Here is a 16219-nt window from a genome sequence, read left to right as displayed (position 1 = left end):
CATGTTCTAACAATACAGATGTTTAAAGAATAATGAGAATAATCCTTTACCTTTCCTTCCTAGCATTTTCATAAATAATTTACATTTTAATTGCCTTATTGTACATTTAGTCTGCTTTACTATAACGAATCACAGGTCTCTTGAGAAAACTTACAGAGAAGTTCGTCCTATATGTACTGATATGGTGTATGTTCATGGCAGCCTTATATAATTTTATTTTAAATTTTTCATAATTTTAAAATGATTTACAAGTATAGATGTTTAAAATACAAATGTTTGATATCATACTAAATGCATGTTTGTTTCACAACTTTCTTTTTCAGGAAAATAAAGTTTACATTTAAAAAAAAAAGAAATCTTTTGGAAAGAGAAGAGAAATAAATATTCCAGAAACTCACAATCAATTAGTTAATCCAATTGAAAGCTAAATTGTAGCCTCTTAACAGCCAAGGAAGAAATAAGGAAACTACGACAAGTTTTACGTTTCTCATTATGTGATCAGACAAAGCCAACATGGCTTTTGAAAAGAAACATTTCCTTGACACTAAAACCCATGTAGAATCCATTAAGTTGATCCTCACACATATTCAGGGATATAAGACAATCAATCAATCAGTGTCTTTCACTGTGATTTTGCAAAAGTGGAGAAAGATTCTACATATGATCATATGGCTCTCCTTCCACAACAACAAAATACCAAAAAACTCAAAACTTAATTAAGAAGATGCTTTAAGTAACAATAGCAAATCTGTCAGCTCGGGGAGAGGATGTGGATTTGGGGAAGATTTCAAAAAGGATGTGCTGAACTCTTTTGCTTCTGCCTTGGATGTAGAAAGAAAAGACATCTTGACAACAACAACACACCAGATAATCTGCAGAATCATAACTTTTCCTAACATCACCAGAGAGCTGCGGTTGCAGGACAAACTAAGGAAAATATAAGGAATAATGCAGACACAAGAGATCACATACCGTATGAGTCAATTTATAGGAAATACCAAGAACAGATATATCCTTAGGGACAGAAAGCAGACTTGTGTGCCAGAGGCTTGGGGCAGGGGAGAGTGGGGAGTGACTGTTAAATGGGTATGGGCTTCCTTTCTGACTGATGAAAATGTTTTGGAAATAGATAGAGGTCATGATTGCACAATACTGTGAATGCACTAAATGCCACTGAACTGCACACTTTAAATGGGTCAGTATTACATTATATACATTTTACCTCCATTTTTTTTTTTTGAATGGAAAAAAAAGATGTAAGGAGGAAGATCTTATAAGGAGAGACAGGACGCAAGCCCTCGCTTACCTGGGGCAGAAGCAGTTGGATGCCAGACAAGCCAGACAAAAATAATTAAGCTAAAATGTTTAACAACGTGCTAAAGGCCACGCGTGGACCACTGTGGCAGCATAGATCCCCTGAGAGCGGCAGACACAAGAGGACCACTAGCCGGCTCGTCTCTGCAGACATCTCGGGGTGCTCGCCAGAAAGATGGGGGTAGGTCAAGAGACATGAGAAAACTGCCCTCCTGGTGCAGCCTGATGGAGAGGAACTGCAGCCTCTGGGATAAAGACATGATGCTCCACCTAGACCTTCTGCCTGTCTCCACTGCAGAGCTTAAGAGAATCAAACTAGAAACCAACAACAGAAATATGATACCTGGAAAATCATTGACTGTTTGGAAATTGAACAGCGCACTTCTAAATAACGCATGAGTCAAAGAGGATGACACAACAGAAGTTAGATTACATTTTGAATTGAGTGAAAATGAAAACTGTATCAAAATTTGTAGGATGCAGCCAAAACAGCACTTACAGGGAAATTTATAGTGTTCAATGCTTATGTTAGAAAAGAAGAAAAGTCTCAAATCAGTGATTTAAGCTTATACTTTAGGGAACTAGAAACAGGAGAGCAAATTAAACACAATGCAAACAGAAGAAAAGAAATAATAATGTTAACAACAGAAATCAATAAAATTGGGGACGGAAATACAATTGAGAAGCTTGTTATTTAAATAGTCAATACACTTGTCAGACTGAACAGTACAAAAAAGAAACAGATATTATCAGCTTTATGAATTTGAGAAGGGGACATCACATTGTTAAAAAATGGCTGTTCAAACTTCAGGTTATATATACCCATTGGAGGAGAAGTCCTCCAACCAATCGTTCAAACAAAAGCTGAGGAACTGAATCTCCTTGGTTCTGATAAGCCTGTTCTGGGTCATGTGTCCATCACTGAACCAATCATTGACATCAGGGGGTGCAAAGTGTTGACTGGCTTCCTCCAGGACCCATGTTCAGTCCTAAAGTCTGAGACAGATTGAGCCTCATCTATAACCCACGGCCTGAGAAGGACAAAGTGGATGTTGGCTGTTGACAAAGAAGTAGCTCATAGACATGAAAACAGAAACTCTCCATAGATGGGCAAATGGTAGGCAGAGACCCTCTCAGAGTTTACAGTAAGGAGAGTTGAGCATTCTTGGGAGGCCTCTTGGTTCCATGGAAGATTGGCTCTTCCACACCAGTTAGAGAAGTGTCAGGACCAGTAGTGACAACCTTGCTGCACCCCAACACACGCAGCCCAACCCCAGAGTTGACTGTTCATTCCTACGGCTCCCTGAGCCCTCCAGGTGTCAAACTGCCCCGGGAATGGAGGGCTCCTGACTTTGCAATCCCTGGGAGCAAACTGGAGATGGAGGTACTTAGCAGCTGGAGGAAGAAGCTGCTGGAAGAGATTTAGAGTGTTTCCTCTGTGAGGTGTTTCTTTTCATTGTCTGTGTCCTTGGTGTCCTTGGTCCCAGCCACCAGCATAGCTGGGGCTATAAAGAGACCCACCTTATAAAAAGGGCCACCTGACACCCAAAATGAGATGTCGAGTTGCCTTTTCAAATCTCTTTCCTTTGCCAGAGACAAAGAAGGATGCGTAAGAAGCGTAAGGCTGTTTTTCTCAGCTTCATTTATCAAGCGGTTGCCATGTGAACTATTTTGTAATTAGCATTTCCTTCCCTGTTTCTGGGGATACAATTGTGCTTCAGATGGCATACATCATCTTTTTGGCTTCATTAAAAAGAGCAGCAGTTTACTTATTAAATGACACACATTGTGTGGGAATTGAGTGTTAACTGTCAGAACAGAATTGATTTTGTTAGAAGCACTGTTTCACTCCCAGTATATTGAAAGCCAGAACCTGGTTCTTTTCTCAAATTCCAATTCTTTTTGTACTCACTTAGTAAAGATAGCAGGAAACACAATACCCAGGCGATATCTAAATTATGAATAACTCAGCCCAGTTTGGCTCATATTGGGATGGGCCTCTGGGTGCTTTGGAATTGTTGCTCTCAAGGCATCAATAAACACCTGTTTGAGGATAAACTCATTAGGAACAAAGATGGTAAATGAGAAGAGGAGGCATAATGTATAGCGGTGGGTAAACAATGGGCCATTGCTTAATTATATCAAACGCAAATTGCTTTTTCTACTGCCAAAACAACCTTTGAAGTTAAACATTTCAAATTAGAAAAATATCAACACAGGAAGGTAGTTGAAAAGAAGTCATGTGTAAATAGAAAGAAAGACAGGTTGGCAATACTGTGATTAAGGGGAATCTTGAAGAAACGGTCAGACAGGGCAGCCTGCAGCTGTGCTCTCCATTGGCAGAAGTATTGGTATTGCCTCAACTTCAGGGGCTGTTAGCTGAGATTTTGCCTCGTGGACAAGTCCAAAGGGCCTCGGCCTCCTCCAGCCACATTCCAAGTGAATGACCGTTCCTGGAGTCTGGGAGGTCAGGTAGATGGTGAGGAGGTCCACGTGATGGGATACAGGGATAGGAAATCCAGCAGGGACTCGGCAGACTCCTGTTGGTCTTCTGTCTTCTCTAGAGCAAAGGCCCACAAATACTTGGCGTCCCAGGATAGAGCTGGGGTTCAGAATCAGTGCTTTAGATCCTGGAAAGAGGCTCTTGCAGGCAGAGCACATTGGGTTCGTGGGGGCCTGGAATCGGTGCAGATGTAGCTCTGTATCCAGCCTGGTCCCCCATGTGGTATGCCCAAATGAAACCACCCCACCAAACGTCTGGTTCACTATGACACATCAGCACCCTCACCCTCATGATGTCAGTGGGAACCGTATCTCTGACCCTGGTGACGTAGATTTTGCAAATATGATTCCAATCCCAAGGACCGTGCTAGCTGGTGGACAGGTGCCTTTAGATCCTAACATCAGTCAGAAATAGAGGTCAGACCATCTGATGGGGAGACTTGTGGGCTTGACCTGTCAAAGCATCAGAGTCTTGTTCTTAGAACTGCATCCTGGGTCCGTGACATTAAGAGCTGCTTCCTGTGTAAGTCGCCAAATTTGTTCCGTGCTGTTGAACCATGGAGAAGCTGACGAATGAGCTGTTTGCTGTGTCTCTCTGGGGCCTGTCATTCCTGACCCATGAATTTTTGCTTCAGCCAATGTTTCTCTTTTGCCTCTTGGCAATAGAGATTTAATTTAATATAGCAGGGGAGACATTTTAGGCCAACCCACCTGACATTCATTTCTTTGAGGGTAAGCTCAAAGGGATTCTCTTGTTTTTGAAGTTATAAAAAAATAATCGTCAGCCTTGTCTTGGTATCCATCTCTTTTCATTAATGTTGCCTAGAAACTGTAAATCCTCCCTTCTCTGGTTGACAAATCCATTTCCAGGTCAGGAAAGTTTTCTCGAATACCTTTTATTATTGCATCATACTCACATCTAGGGTGTTCTTTGTCAGGAGTGACTTTCATTCACGGGTTGGATCTCCTTGGTTAGTCCTCCACCTCTATTATCATACTTTTCTCATCTTTTTAATCTCTTTATTCATTTCCTCTGTGATCTTATGAGGTTGCTCAATTTCATCTCCAGCTTTACTGATTTGATTTCCTTCAATAATGAGCCTGATATTTTTTTTCTCTCAGTGTGAATTTAATATCTGTCTCCATTCTTTATATCTACAAGCTTGTTTCTGGGGCTGTTCCCTTCTTATCATCTTTTTAGGGAGAATTAAACCAGACCTATGTCTTCTGGAGTCAGACAGAGAATACTGAGCAGGTGTTTTCTAAAAATTCTCTGTTTAGTAGAATACATACGTCTGTTTCACGGGAGACCTTTTCTCCTGAGGGCAGGGAGCTGGGTTCAGGGGTCAGGAACCCAAATACCTTTAGGACCAGGCTGGCATCCGAAGTGAGTGGAGCCACTGGTGGAAGAACACTGAGAAATGCTCATTGTTGACAAGTGTCAACAGAAGCTGAAAATCCCTATTTCAAGGTGAACGGTCTTGACTTTTAAATGTTAGGCCAACTCAATAAGGGCCAAAAGCAACACACTTCCTGGCCAGGGTTCTGCCCCCAGGCCTCAGTTTTCACTGAAGTCTCAGCAGCAAGGCCTTCTCCCATGGGGCAGAACTTTCCATGAGTTTCCATTTGGTCCCTGCCGACTCATTCTGGAGAAAAGATGGCTTTCCCAGGCCCCTTGATAGGGGACATGAGGCACAGGTCGGTCCTTGCTCCCCATCCATCCGCCTGGAAGCAGAGGAATGGTTTCAAAAATGTTGCCTGTAAAATAAGAGTGGTGATGGAGGTGAGAGTGACTACGGATTCATACGTAGCACTTACCGGGTGCCAGACAGGCCAAGTACCTCATCTGTATGGCATCCTTCCGCATGAAGCACTCAGCAAGGTGTTTGGGAGTAGTCACCTCTCCCTAAATGTTCACGATTGTTGTTATCGTTACTAATGCTGTTCATATTTGGAAGCCCCAGGTTGTGCTGCTCTGAGATGCGTTTAGTACAACTCCAGGGATACGCCTGGCCAGCATCAGTGCTGACTTCACCTCCCCCTCCCCCTCCCCCTCCTTCTTCCCCTCGTCCTCCTCCTTCATTCTCTCCTCCCTGTGAAGAGCAGCATTCTCCCCAGGGGGCTGGAGCCAGAGCACGCAGACAACAAGTGGACGGGCAGGCTTTGACCAGTCATAGCAGCAGGCACTGGGCTAGGTGCTGTGCATGAATGCTTTCGAATTTTTGCAACTAACTTGCAGAGCTGGGAGTGTTTTCTCATATTCACATCCAAAAACAGAAACTGAGACTCTGAGAGATTAAATAAAGGATTTATAACTGGATTGAACAAGAGGACAGAAAATTCCATACTAATTCAATGTGGAGGCTGCTGGGAACCCTATCAGTTTGAGTGGAAGGAAACCACATTAAGATGGGTTGCAGAGGAAACGAACATTTTATATATGGCAGAATGATCATTAAGAAAGTAAACAAGTAAAGTATGGGCTAAGAAAGCAATTTATGAGGTAGGATGGACATAGGATTCATCATACTAATCTACAAAAATCTTTTATAAAGTGAGGAACAAAAAAATTACAATCAAATATAAAAATAGTCAATGAATATGACCAAGCAATACATAGAAGAAGAAATCCAAACAGTCAATAAACAAGTTTGAAAAGTTGAAATTAAATCTGAATGTCTATATATACACTACCAAATGTAGAATGGACGGCTGGTGGGAAGCAGCCGCATAGCACAGGGAGATCAGCTCGGTGCTTTGTGACCACCTAGAGGGGTGGGATGGGGAGGGTGGGAGGGACACACAAGAGGGAGGGGATATGGGGATACGTGTATACGTATAGCTGATTCACTTTGTTGTACAGCAGAAGCTAACGCACGATTGTAGAGCAATTATACTCCAATAAAGATGTTGAAAAAAAAAATCTGAATGTCTATTTTTCACTCATTGATGATATAAGCCAGGTCTACAGAGGATAAAGGGAGAGATAAGCTTTCCTTTTGGCTGGTGGGAGTGTGAAATCTTACAACCTCTTAAAAATGTAATCTAGAGCGTATTTTAAATTTTAAAATATTTATGTCCTTGATTCACCAGTTCTGCACTTATGTGAGTATCATACACTCATGCTCATAGGACGTGTTAGCTATACCATTTCCTAGCTGTGTGATTCTTGGGAAAATTAATTTCAGCATGCCTTAGTCTCCTCATCAGTAAAACGGGGATAACTAAGGTACTCGTCTTACAGGAATGTTGTGAAAATTCCAACTTCTCCCTCAGTCACTGAGTTCTGGTTCCAAAAACTGGGTACTCTGTACAGAATGTGACTTCATACTGGTGGCTTCCTTCAGTCTCCTGATCATCATTCTTGATCGCTCTGTTTCCACAAACTGGTTTTACCCTTGCTGGCTACCTACTCATTTTCCCCTTGGGAAGCCATGTTCAAATAAATATCTCCATAATTTTCTGCCAGTCTAAGCCCTCTGGCTCCCTTTCCAAGCCTGCTGTTCATGATAATTTAATGCACCTGACTTCTGGTGATTAGGTGCTGCCACCTTATCTATTGTTTTGGGTTTCTATCGTTCCCATTGCTATCGGTGGGCCCAGGTCTAGTGGAATCTCTTGTCATCAACATTGGCAAATGGAGGAGAATTATCTCTGTACTTCTCAGTGTCCCTGGAACCTTACCCTGCCTACTGCCAGCACATTTCTCACTGCACTGGTGACTCATATACCCTTTGGGCCTTCCTGGAAACACGGTACTCTGGTAGGTTTTCTGTCTTATATCCTATATAAGATAGGTGTGGCCTATCCAAAGTCTCTATTGGATGCCCCAAGAGTTCAAGAAAGTCTCTTTACTCTGGCTAAAGGAAACTTGAATGGTCCTAGGCCCTGTGTAAGCTCTGGGAAATTTTTTTAATGACTGCTTGGAAATTGTTCTTTTTTCAGAAATTGTTCTCATCCAGCCTCATGAAGTTTCACCCTACACACGTGCCTTCAGGAACTCTCCTCCCTCAGAACACACATGAAGAATCACTACAGAGGAACACTCACATATGGAATGTGGAAAACCCTATAGCACAGGCGCTTCCATTACTGAGCAGAAGATGCAGAGATCTCGAGTGCAATTACCATGGGAAAGCCTGGAATGCGCTCTCAATTTTTAAGAGACATGAGGATTTATTCTGGAGAGAGAGCCCCATGAATGTCACCAGTATTGGAAAGCCTTCCATTTTTCCACATTCCTTAAACTGTGAAAACTCACTGCAGAAAAACTTGTGAGTATAAAGAATGAGAGAATGCCTTTAATGATACCTCTCACATTAGGAAAAATATGAAATTCCTGGATGCAAAACCTAGGAGTGGATTAGTTTTGGAAAATCTTTCCGCGATTCCTGTCTTTGCTGACTTGTGAGAAGTCACACGGGAGGGGAACCCTAGGAAACCCCTCAACATGGGATGACCTCAGCTCTTCTCTGAGTGGCCACAGGATAATTCAAACTCGGAATGAAAAGTGTAAATGTTGAGTGTGGGATTACCTTTATCAGTGTCTCATCCTTAGGGTGGGGCGCTAGGTCATTAATGTTCAGTCTTTTTGCTTAAATATAAACACTTATGTCTATATCCATACCCTAAAATAAACCTTCAATTATGTTCCATAAAAAGAAAGTTTGATGTTCAGCCAAAGACTCAAGGGGATGCTTACACAGATTTCCGCACCTTGTTACCGGGTAGCTCCTCCCTCTCAGATACCCTGACTCACAAATTCTAGTTATTTTGCAGTGGATGAACTCCAGTCTCATGGCCCCTCAACTCAGCCAGATTGTCAGATTTTGTTGGAGCCCCACCCTTCCGTGACCCTCAGTCCAGGGAGAGAGCCTGGGTGGTGACAGAGTCTCCTCACTGGTTGCTCCTTCCTTAGGGCTCTATTCCTATGTTGTCTGTTGTCCAGAGTCTGACAGCTGTGCTCTCTATTTTGTCCAGGTCTCTAGCTGTCTACTGCAGGAGGGTCATTCTGACTACTTCCTCCCTGTGGCCAGAAGCAGAAGTTTGGAGGTTTTCTATTATCTATTCCAAATTTACTGGTAATAGGGATGCTATTTATTTATTTTTGGCTGTGTTGGGTCTTCATTTCTGTGCGAGGGCTTTCTCTAGTTGTGGCGAGCGGGGGCCACTCTTCATCGCGGTGTGCGGGCCTCTCACTATCGCGGCCTCTCTTGTTGCGGAGCACAGGCTCCAGATGCGCAGGCTCAGTCGTTGTGGCTCACTGGACCAGCCGCTCCACGGCATGTGGGATCTTCCCAGACCAGGGCTCGAACCCGTGTCCCCTGCATTGGCAGGCAGACTCTCAACCGCTGCACCACCAGGGAAGCCCACTATTGCCTTTTAAACACTGATTGTCCTGCAATCCTGACAAACTTTCCTATTAACCTCCATGGCTCATCCGGACCTTCTCTTAAGAATTTTTTTACAAACTACTCTAATATATGCAAATAAAGATAGTGTCTCGTCTTCCTCTCCAATTCCTATAATTATTATTTCTTTTTCTTTTCTTATTTCTTTAGCTAGGAGCCAGAGTACACTTTTGAATGGTTGTGATCATAAAGGTTATCCTTCCTTTGTTCTCGACTTTAGTGCTAATGCTTCTAGAGACTATCCTAGTGGTTAGTTAGGATTAATCCTAATCCAAATCCATTAGGATTAGTGGTGCTATAGGTTTTTAAAGTTTCTTCTTGTTCCCAGTTCCATGAGAGTTTTTAAATCACAAATTGGTGTTGAATTTTGTGACTGCCCGAGGTGCATCTATTGAGATTTTCCTTTGCTTTCTTATTATTCTTTTAGTATGACATACTACAATGATACATTTTCTGCTTTTGAAATATACATTCCTGGACTAAACCTGCATTATGCTTTTTTAATACAGAGTGGAGTTTAATTTGCCAAAACGTTGTTTAAGATGATCATATCTACCTTCCTAAATGAGATGGCTCCATCTTTTCCTTTTCTTCTACTCCCCTGGTCCAGTTGGTGGAAAGGATAAATGCTAAATTTTTCCAGTGAGCTTGGAGGATTTCCTTCTTTTTTCGGTCTCTTAAACAGTTATTTAAAACAGGTATTTTTTGAAAGTGTGGCAAAACATACCATTAAAGCATTCAGTCCTGCTGTCTTTTTAAACAGGAATCTTTTGATTACCAACCAATTTATTTTTTTTAAATGTGTTTTATTTTATTTATTTTTTAAAATTTTTATTTATTTATTTATTTATGGCTGTGTTGGGTCTTCGTTTCTGTGTGAGGGCTTTCTCTAGTTGCGGCAAGTGGGGGCCACTCTTCATCGCGGTGCGCGGGCCTCTCACTATCGTGGCCCCTCTTGTTGTGGAGCACAGGCTCCAGACGCGCAGGCTCAGTAGTTGTAGCGCACGGGCCTAGTTGCTCCGCGGCATGTGGGATCTTCCCAGGCCAGGGCTCGAACCTGTGTCCCCTGCATTGGCAGGCGGACTCTCAACCACTGCGCCACCAGGGAAGTCCAATGTGTTTTATTTTATTAAGAATTCCTGTTTCTTTGTGAATTGGTGTTGGTAACAGAGGAGAAGCAAGCAGAATTGCCTCAGAGACCCAGGATTCAGAACGACAAACAGATGCTCTCCCTTTCACTGGAAGTGGTTTTGTTTGAAGTTCATTTCTCCAGGGGGTGGAGCTCCATTCCCGGTGGGGGGGGGGGCCGGGGGGGGGAGGGTGGTTGCCAGGCAAACTTCCCCCAGAGTCACCAGCTGCATTCCCCAAAACTCCTGTCCAGCTGTTCTGCATCCCCCAAGAGCCTGGCACCCAAGCCTTCTGTGTTTATACCACGCACACCTGATGGTTCTTGCTCTTACTCTACACAAGGTATTAGAGGATGAGCAGTACCCTCTCTGGAGAGGAAAACTCCACGTGCCCAGTGGCATCAACCGCCCCCTGCGTGCTGCTCTATGAGGTGATGAGAGACCGGGCACCATGTGCCTTCCTTTCTGTGTTTTGTTTTTTCAATACTTTGCAGTATGACACTGTGAAATGTGTCTCGAGTCCTACATTTTAATTGTATTCTTCTAGAAACGTTTCCATTTTTACTGTTTTCAAATCTGTTGGCATAAAGTTGCATGTAGCTGTCTCATGATTTTTAAATAATTCTACCATACTGTTGTTCTAGCCCCATTTTTATTCCTTATTTGTTTTTTGTGTCTCTTTTCTCCTTTTTAATGATCAGTGTTATTTTACTGACTTTTTAATAAATTGGGTTTTGATTCTGTTGATTCTTTTTATTGTTTCTTTATTTTTCATTTTATTAGTATCTGCTTTTATGTTTTTATTTCCTTTTAATTTTTTTAGGCTTGAGTGCTTTTTCTTTTAACTTGAAACAAAACTCATTTGTTTAAGAATTCTATTTTTAATAAATGCATTAAGGCTATAATTTAAACCCCAAGTACAAATTTAATTATATCCTTCAAATTTTGAAATATATAGTATTTTCATGGTGTTCAGTTTTAGATACTCTGTAATTTTCACTGTGAATTAATCCATAATCCATGAGTTATTAATAAATATATGTGTCCCCATATCTGGAGAGGACAAAGTATCTACAAAGTTCTTTTATTTTTAATTTCCAGTTTAATTGCCTTATGCTTAGCAAATACGATTTGTATTTTATTGATTCTCTGAAATTTATTATAAATTTCTTTGCAATTTAATGCATAATCAAGTCTATATAATCCTAGTTGTGTTCTTAAAAATAATATCTATTGTATGTTTGCAGTGATGGGAGATTTTATATAAATTCTGTTCCTTTTAATTTTACTGGTTATAATTTTTGTCTTGCATATTTGAATGCCAATTTCTAATACAGAAGTGTTGAAATATCTCTCAAGGCTTAAAATTCAGTATATTTTGAGGCAGTATGGTTAAGGCATACAAATATGTGATTCTTGATTGGGTTGTTCCTTTTAGTAATATAGAATAATATATTTAGTAATATATAGTGTCCTTCTTTACCCCTACAAAGGCTATTTACCTTAAGTTCTCTTTCGTCTAATATTAATATTGTTATCCTAACTTTTTTGGTCAACTTTTGTAAGATATACCTTTTCCTGTCTTCTAATTTAAACTTTTCTATGCAGCCTTATGTTTCCCTGTGTTTCTTTTAAGTAACATTAGCCAGATTTTAAAATACTTTACCTCTTGTCTTAACTGGCAAATCTAATCCATATACATTTATTGAGATTATGATATATTTGGATTAATTTCACCCATATTGATTTTCTACTTATCATTGATTTTCTACTTATCATTCTTTCTCTTTTCTTTTTTTGTCTTTTCCTTCCTTTTATTGGATTAATGAAGTTTTCTATAATCACCTTTCTCCCGCTTTTCCCCTCTGTTGATGAGCCATAGGTTATATTTTCATTAATTTAGTGATTGATTGCCAATAAAGTTTTAACTTAACTGTAAGGTTTTTTTTTTTCTGGCAAATCCTATAGTAATTAACTACATCCTACCTCAAATTATGGCAAGAATTTGTCATGCTTTTACCCATTATAAAACCTCACACTCTTATTATTGTCCTTAAGACTTTTTATTTTATCCTCTTTTAAAACACAGACACAGATTATTTTTATAGTCAATAATAGATTACAATTCCTGCCATAGTTTATATTAATTTCTGGGCTTATACTTCAAGTATGCCATGCCACCTTCTGTGCCCACTTTTATTCTTGCTGAATGTATCAACGCTCTTAGTGAAATGCAACAGAAAATGCCTTTAACTAATTAAATAAAAGGAATTTATTTAAAAGATATTAGGATATATAGGATGGATAAACAATAAGGTCCTACTGTATAGCACAGGGGACTATATGCAATATCTTGAGATAAACCATAATGGAAAAGAATATGTAAAAAATATATATCTGTGTAACTGAGTCACTTTGCTCTAAAGCAGAAATGAACACAACATTGTAAATCAACTCTACTTCAATAAAATTAAAAAAAAAGATATTAGGTAGTTTACAGAATCATGAGGAGGCCAAGTTTCCAGGAATAATGGGCAAAACCACTCCACAGAGCTGATCTGATGAAAAAACTGTCTCTGCTGCCCATAAGCACTAAATAGGGCAGTTTCCACAGCTGGCACATCTGTGGGGAGCCAAAGCTGGCAGCACCTACTGCCTTCGTACTGTATGTACCCTTTGAAGGATGTCAGCATGTGAGCCCTCACTCAAGGCATGGGGAGCTCTATCTATCTCCCTACTGCAGGATGGGGTAGCTACATAATTTTTTGGAATTCTTACAGACAGGAGATTTGTATCTTCTCCCCCGTTTACTTATTAATTCATTCATTTATATCAGTATGGGTTCATGGATATTTATTATCTACTTTGGATTATAATCCCAAACTGCTTTCTTTATTTTCTTGTTTGAATTGTTCCAGCTTTGGCTATAGGGAGCTCTTCCAATTGGTTTTCCTGTGCCCCTTTGACATAAATTTATCTTTTTAGCACTTCCTTACCCTCTGGCACCACAAAACGCTCAGGCTCATCTTGTGGATTTCCTGCTCCAGTCTTAGAATCCCATTTCCAAGGAGGCTTGGTTCCTGGTATCGGAGAACAGTGTTAGAAACCAAGATCTGGGGATGACATGAACTGTTCTGACACTTTTTAGAACCTGTCCTGGGACTGAACTGAATGACAATGATAACTTCTAATCATAACTCCATATTTGGTTTTAGGACTTGAAGACAGACGCTTCTCTCTTCTTTAGTAGCAGCATTAAACAGTGAGCTGGCACCATTTGGAGGCATAAGATTTTCTACCGGGACACAGTAGCTATTCCGTGTTCCCTATGTTGCAATCATGTAAAATTTATCTTTGTGAGAAAGACACTCACAGCTTTTGGTAAGAATTGCTTGAGGACAACCGCTAACTGTCACAACTTGTGATTGTCATCTTCGTTCTGACAGAGGTAAAAAAGGTTGTTTAAGGTAAGTGATACAGGACTAGGCATAGAGGAAATGTGAGTAAGGGTCTCTCACAGCACGTAGAATTTACAGACCCTTCCTGTGCTGTCCCAGAGGAGAAGAAAGGACAGTCAGAAGATGTTGCTGGGAGTGGGTGGCTATCCACGGCGCTAGACGGAGACACAGCAGGTGCAGAGAGAGGAGGGGGCAGAGCAGACAAAGGGGGAGCAGGGGGCGTTTGGTCAAGTAAGTGCATTCACAAAAGGTAGGCACGGAGAACTCCTGTTGTATAACTTATGAACGTGCTGCTAGGATGAGACAGCTGCTCAAACGTGCTGTCCTGGGTGGAGCTGTGGGAGGAGCGATGGGATGCCGCAGGTCATCCCTAAAGGCTCAGGTGTCATGGGCCATGTCACAGAGGCCCCGTTTCTGGGCTCCTCAGCCTGCCTGACACTGGTGTGTTTGCTTTGACTCTGGAGGAAAGGACATGCACAGAAAGTTGGTCCCAGAAGGGAGCTTGGCAGCAGAAAGGGCAAGCTGTGAGATGTTATGAAGCAGTGAGAAAGTTGAGATGGCAAGAAGGAAGGGCAGAAGGGATGAGCTGGATGGCGAAGGTGTCTGCTGAGAGCTCCTGGAGGAGGTTGACCTGAGCAGGATGTGCAGGTGAGATGGGGAGCTTCCAAGTGTGGGATGCGGAGATGCAGAGCGGTCAGCTCAGGCAGCAGGGGGATGCCCGTGGGACAGGGTCCACCTGACATGGGGGGGAGCGAGTGACAGCCAATCAGAAAGCATCATCTGTCCTCAAGAAAAAGGGCAAAAGGTGAGATTCGAAGCAGCCTGGGGTGAAATGTGTCAACTTGCAACAAGAGAGTATTAGCCCGGAGATGCCATAGTCCTGGGGTCACACACCAGCAATGTGACTTTAGACAGTTAATTAACCTATCTGGGACTCAGTTTTCTCATCTGATAATGAGATAATTTTTAAGTCCTCTCCTGAGTCAATAATTCTCATTTTGACTCTGTGATCCAACTGTATATTGGCACATTCTCTACCAAGATGTAAACCGTGGGCCAAGGTTTGTCATCATAAAGCAGAGGGTCTAGGTCCTGGCTCACACCAGAATCTCCAGGGGACTTATTTTTAGAATTCCTCGTGTGACTCCAAGAAGCATCCAGAATTAGGCATCATTGCCTTCAAGCAGCGGCTCCCGAACTTGAACTTGCATCAGAATAAAGCGGGAGGGCTTTTGAAACACAGGATGCTAGGTCTTTCCCCAGCTTCTCTGACTCAGTAGGTCCAGGGTGGGACCTGAAAACTTGCATCCTAACAATTTCCCTGGTGATGGTAGTGCTGTTGATCCCATGACACTTGGACAACATTAGAGGAAAACACTTCTTGTTCCTAAGTAACGATGCAGGATTGAATCTTTCTTTCCTTCTTCCTTTCTTTCTTCCTTCCTTCCTTCCTTCCTTCCTTCCTTCCTTCCTTCCTTCCTTCCTTCCTTCCTTCTTTCCTTCCTTTCTTCCTTCCTTTCTTCATATTTTTGACTCAATACAGGGAAACTAAAGAAAATTTTGTTAAATGTATGTTGAATATTATTGCTAGCACCCAAAATCCCAAGATCCCAAGGTGATATTGACCTGAATATCAATTCAAGGAGTGAGATTATAACTTAGTAATTGATATTTAATTATACCTGCCTGGAGGAAGGCTGTGAAAGCAGAAGGGAACTGGTTGTAGGAAGCATAGAAGGAAGAAGTCAACAACACAGAGGCCAGCTATGTGTGTGTCTTCTCACTGTGCGGGGTTGGGGGGTGCACCGTGGAGCTCACAGAGGGATGACCAGATTTCATGCAGTCATCCCGTCATTGGTTCATCACTGGTTTGCACCAATTTGTGCTGGACACTCTGCTAGGTGCTAGATTTAGGCAAAAACTAACATAGACTTGGTCTCCAGCCTATTGGGAAAGATGGATGATCAAACAAGTAATTGTGATAATGAGATGTCATGACCAAGGGTTTTCAGGAAGGTGTAGGATCACATTGTAACCAAGCTGGTTAGGATCATTGTCAGTCCTTTAGAGAGGAGAATTGAGATGAATGAGCGGATGGATAGACAGAAGGATGAATGGAAGGATGGATGCAAGAAAGGATGGAAGGAAGGAAGGAAAGGAAATGTGGGTGGATGGGTAGATTGATAGATGGATTCCAGACTAATAGAGTCTATTTAAAAATATAAGATTATGGTGTCATTCCCAGAGGTGTTATTCAGGGTTCTTGGTTGCAAGTAACAAAAATAATCTCCAAATATACTACCCAAAAAAGGAATTTACTAGGAAGCAATAAAGGGCCAAATAATTAGAAGAAAGTTGAAGAGAATCAGACCTGGGAAATGGGCAAGAATCAAGGCTGATCTGAAAG

This window comes from Balaenoptera physalus (genome assembly GCF_965194825.1).
Source record: "Balaenoptera physalus genome assembly, chromosome: 6".
In the NCBI taxonomy this organism is placed as follows: Eukaryota; Metazoa; Chordata; class Mammalia; order Artiodactyla; family Balaenopteridae; genus Balaenoptera; species Balaenoptera physalus.
The sequence above is the reverse complement of the archived record's forward strand: the minus strand, read 5'-3'. Positions refer to the sequence as shown.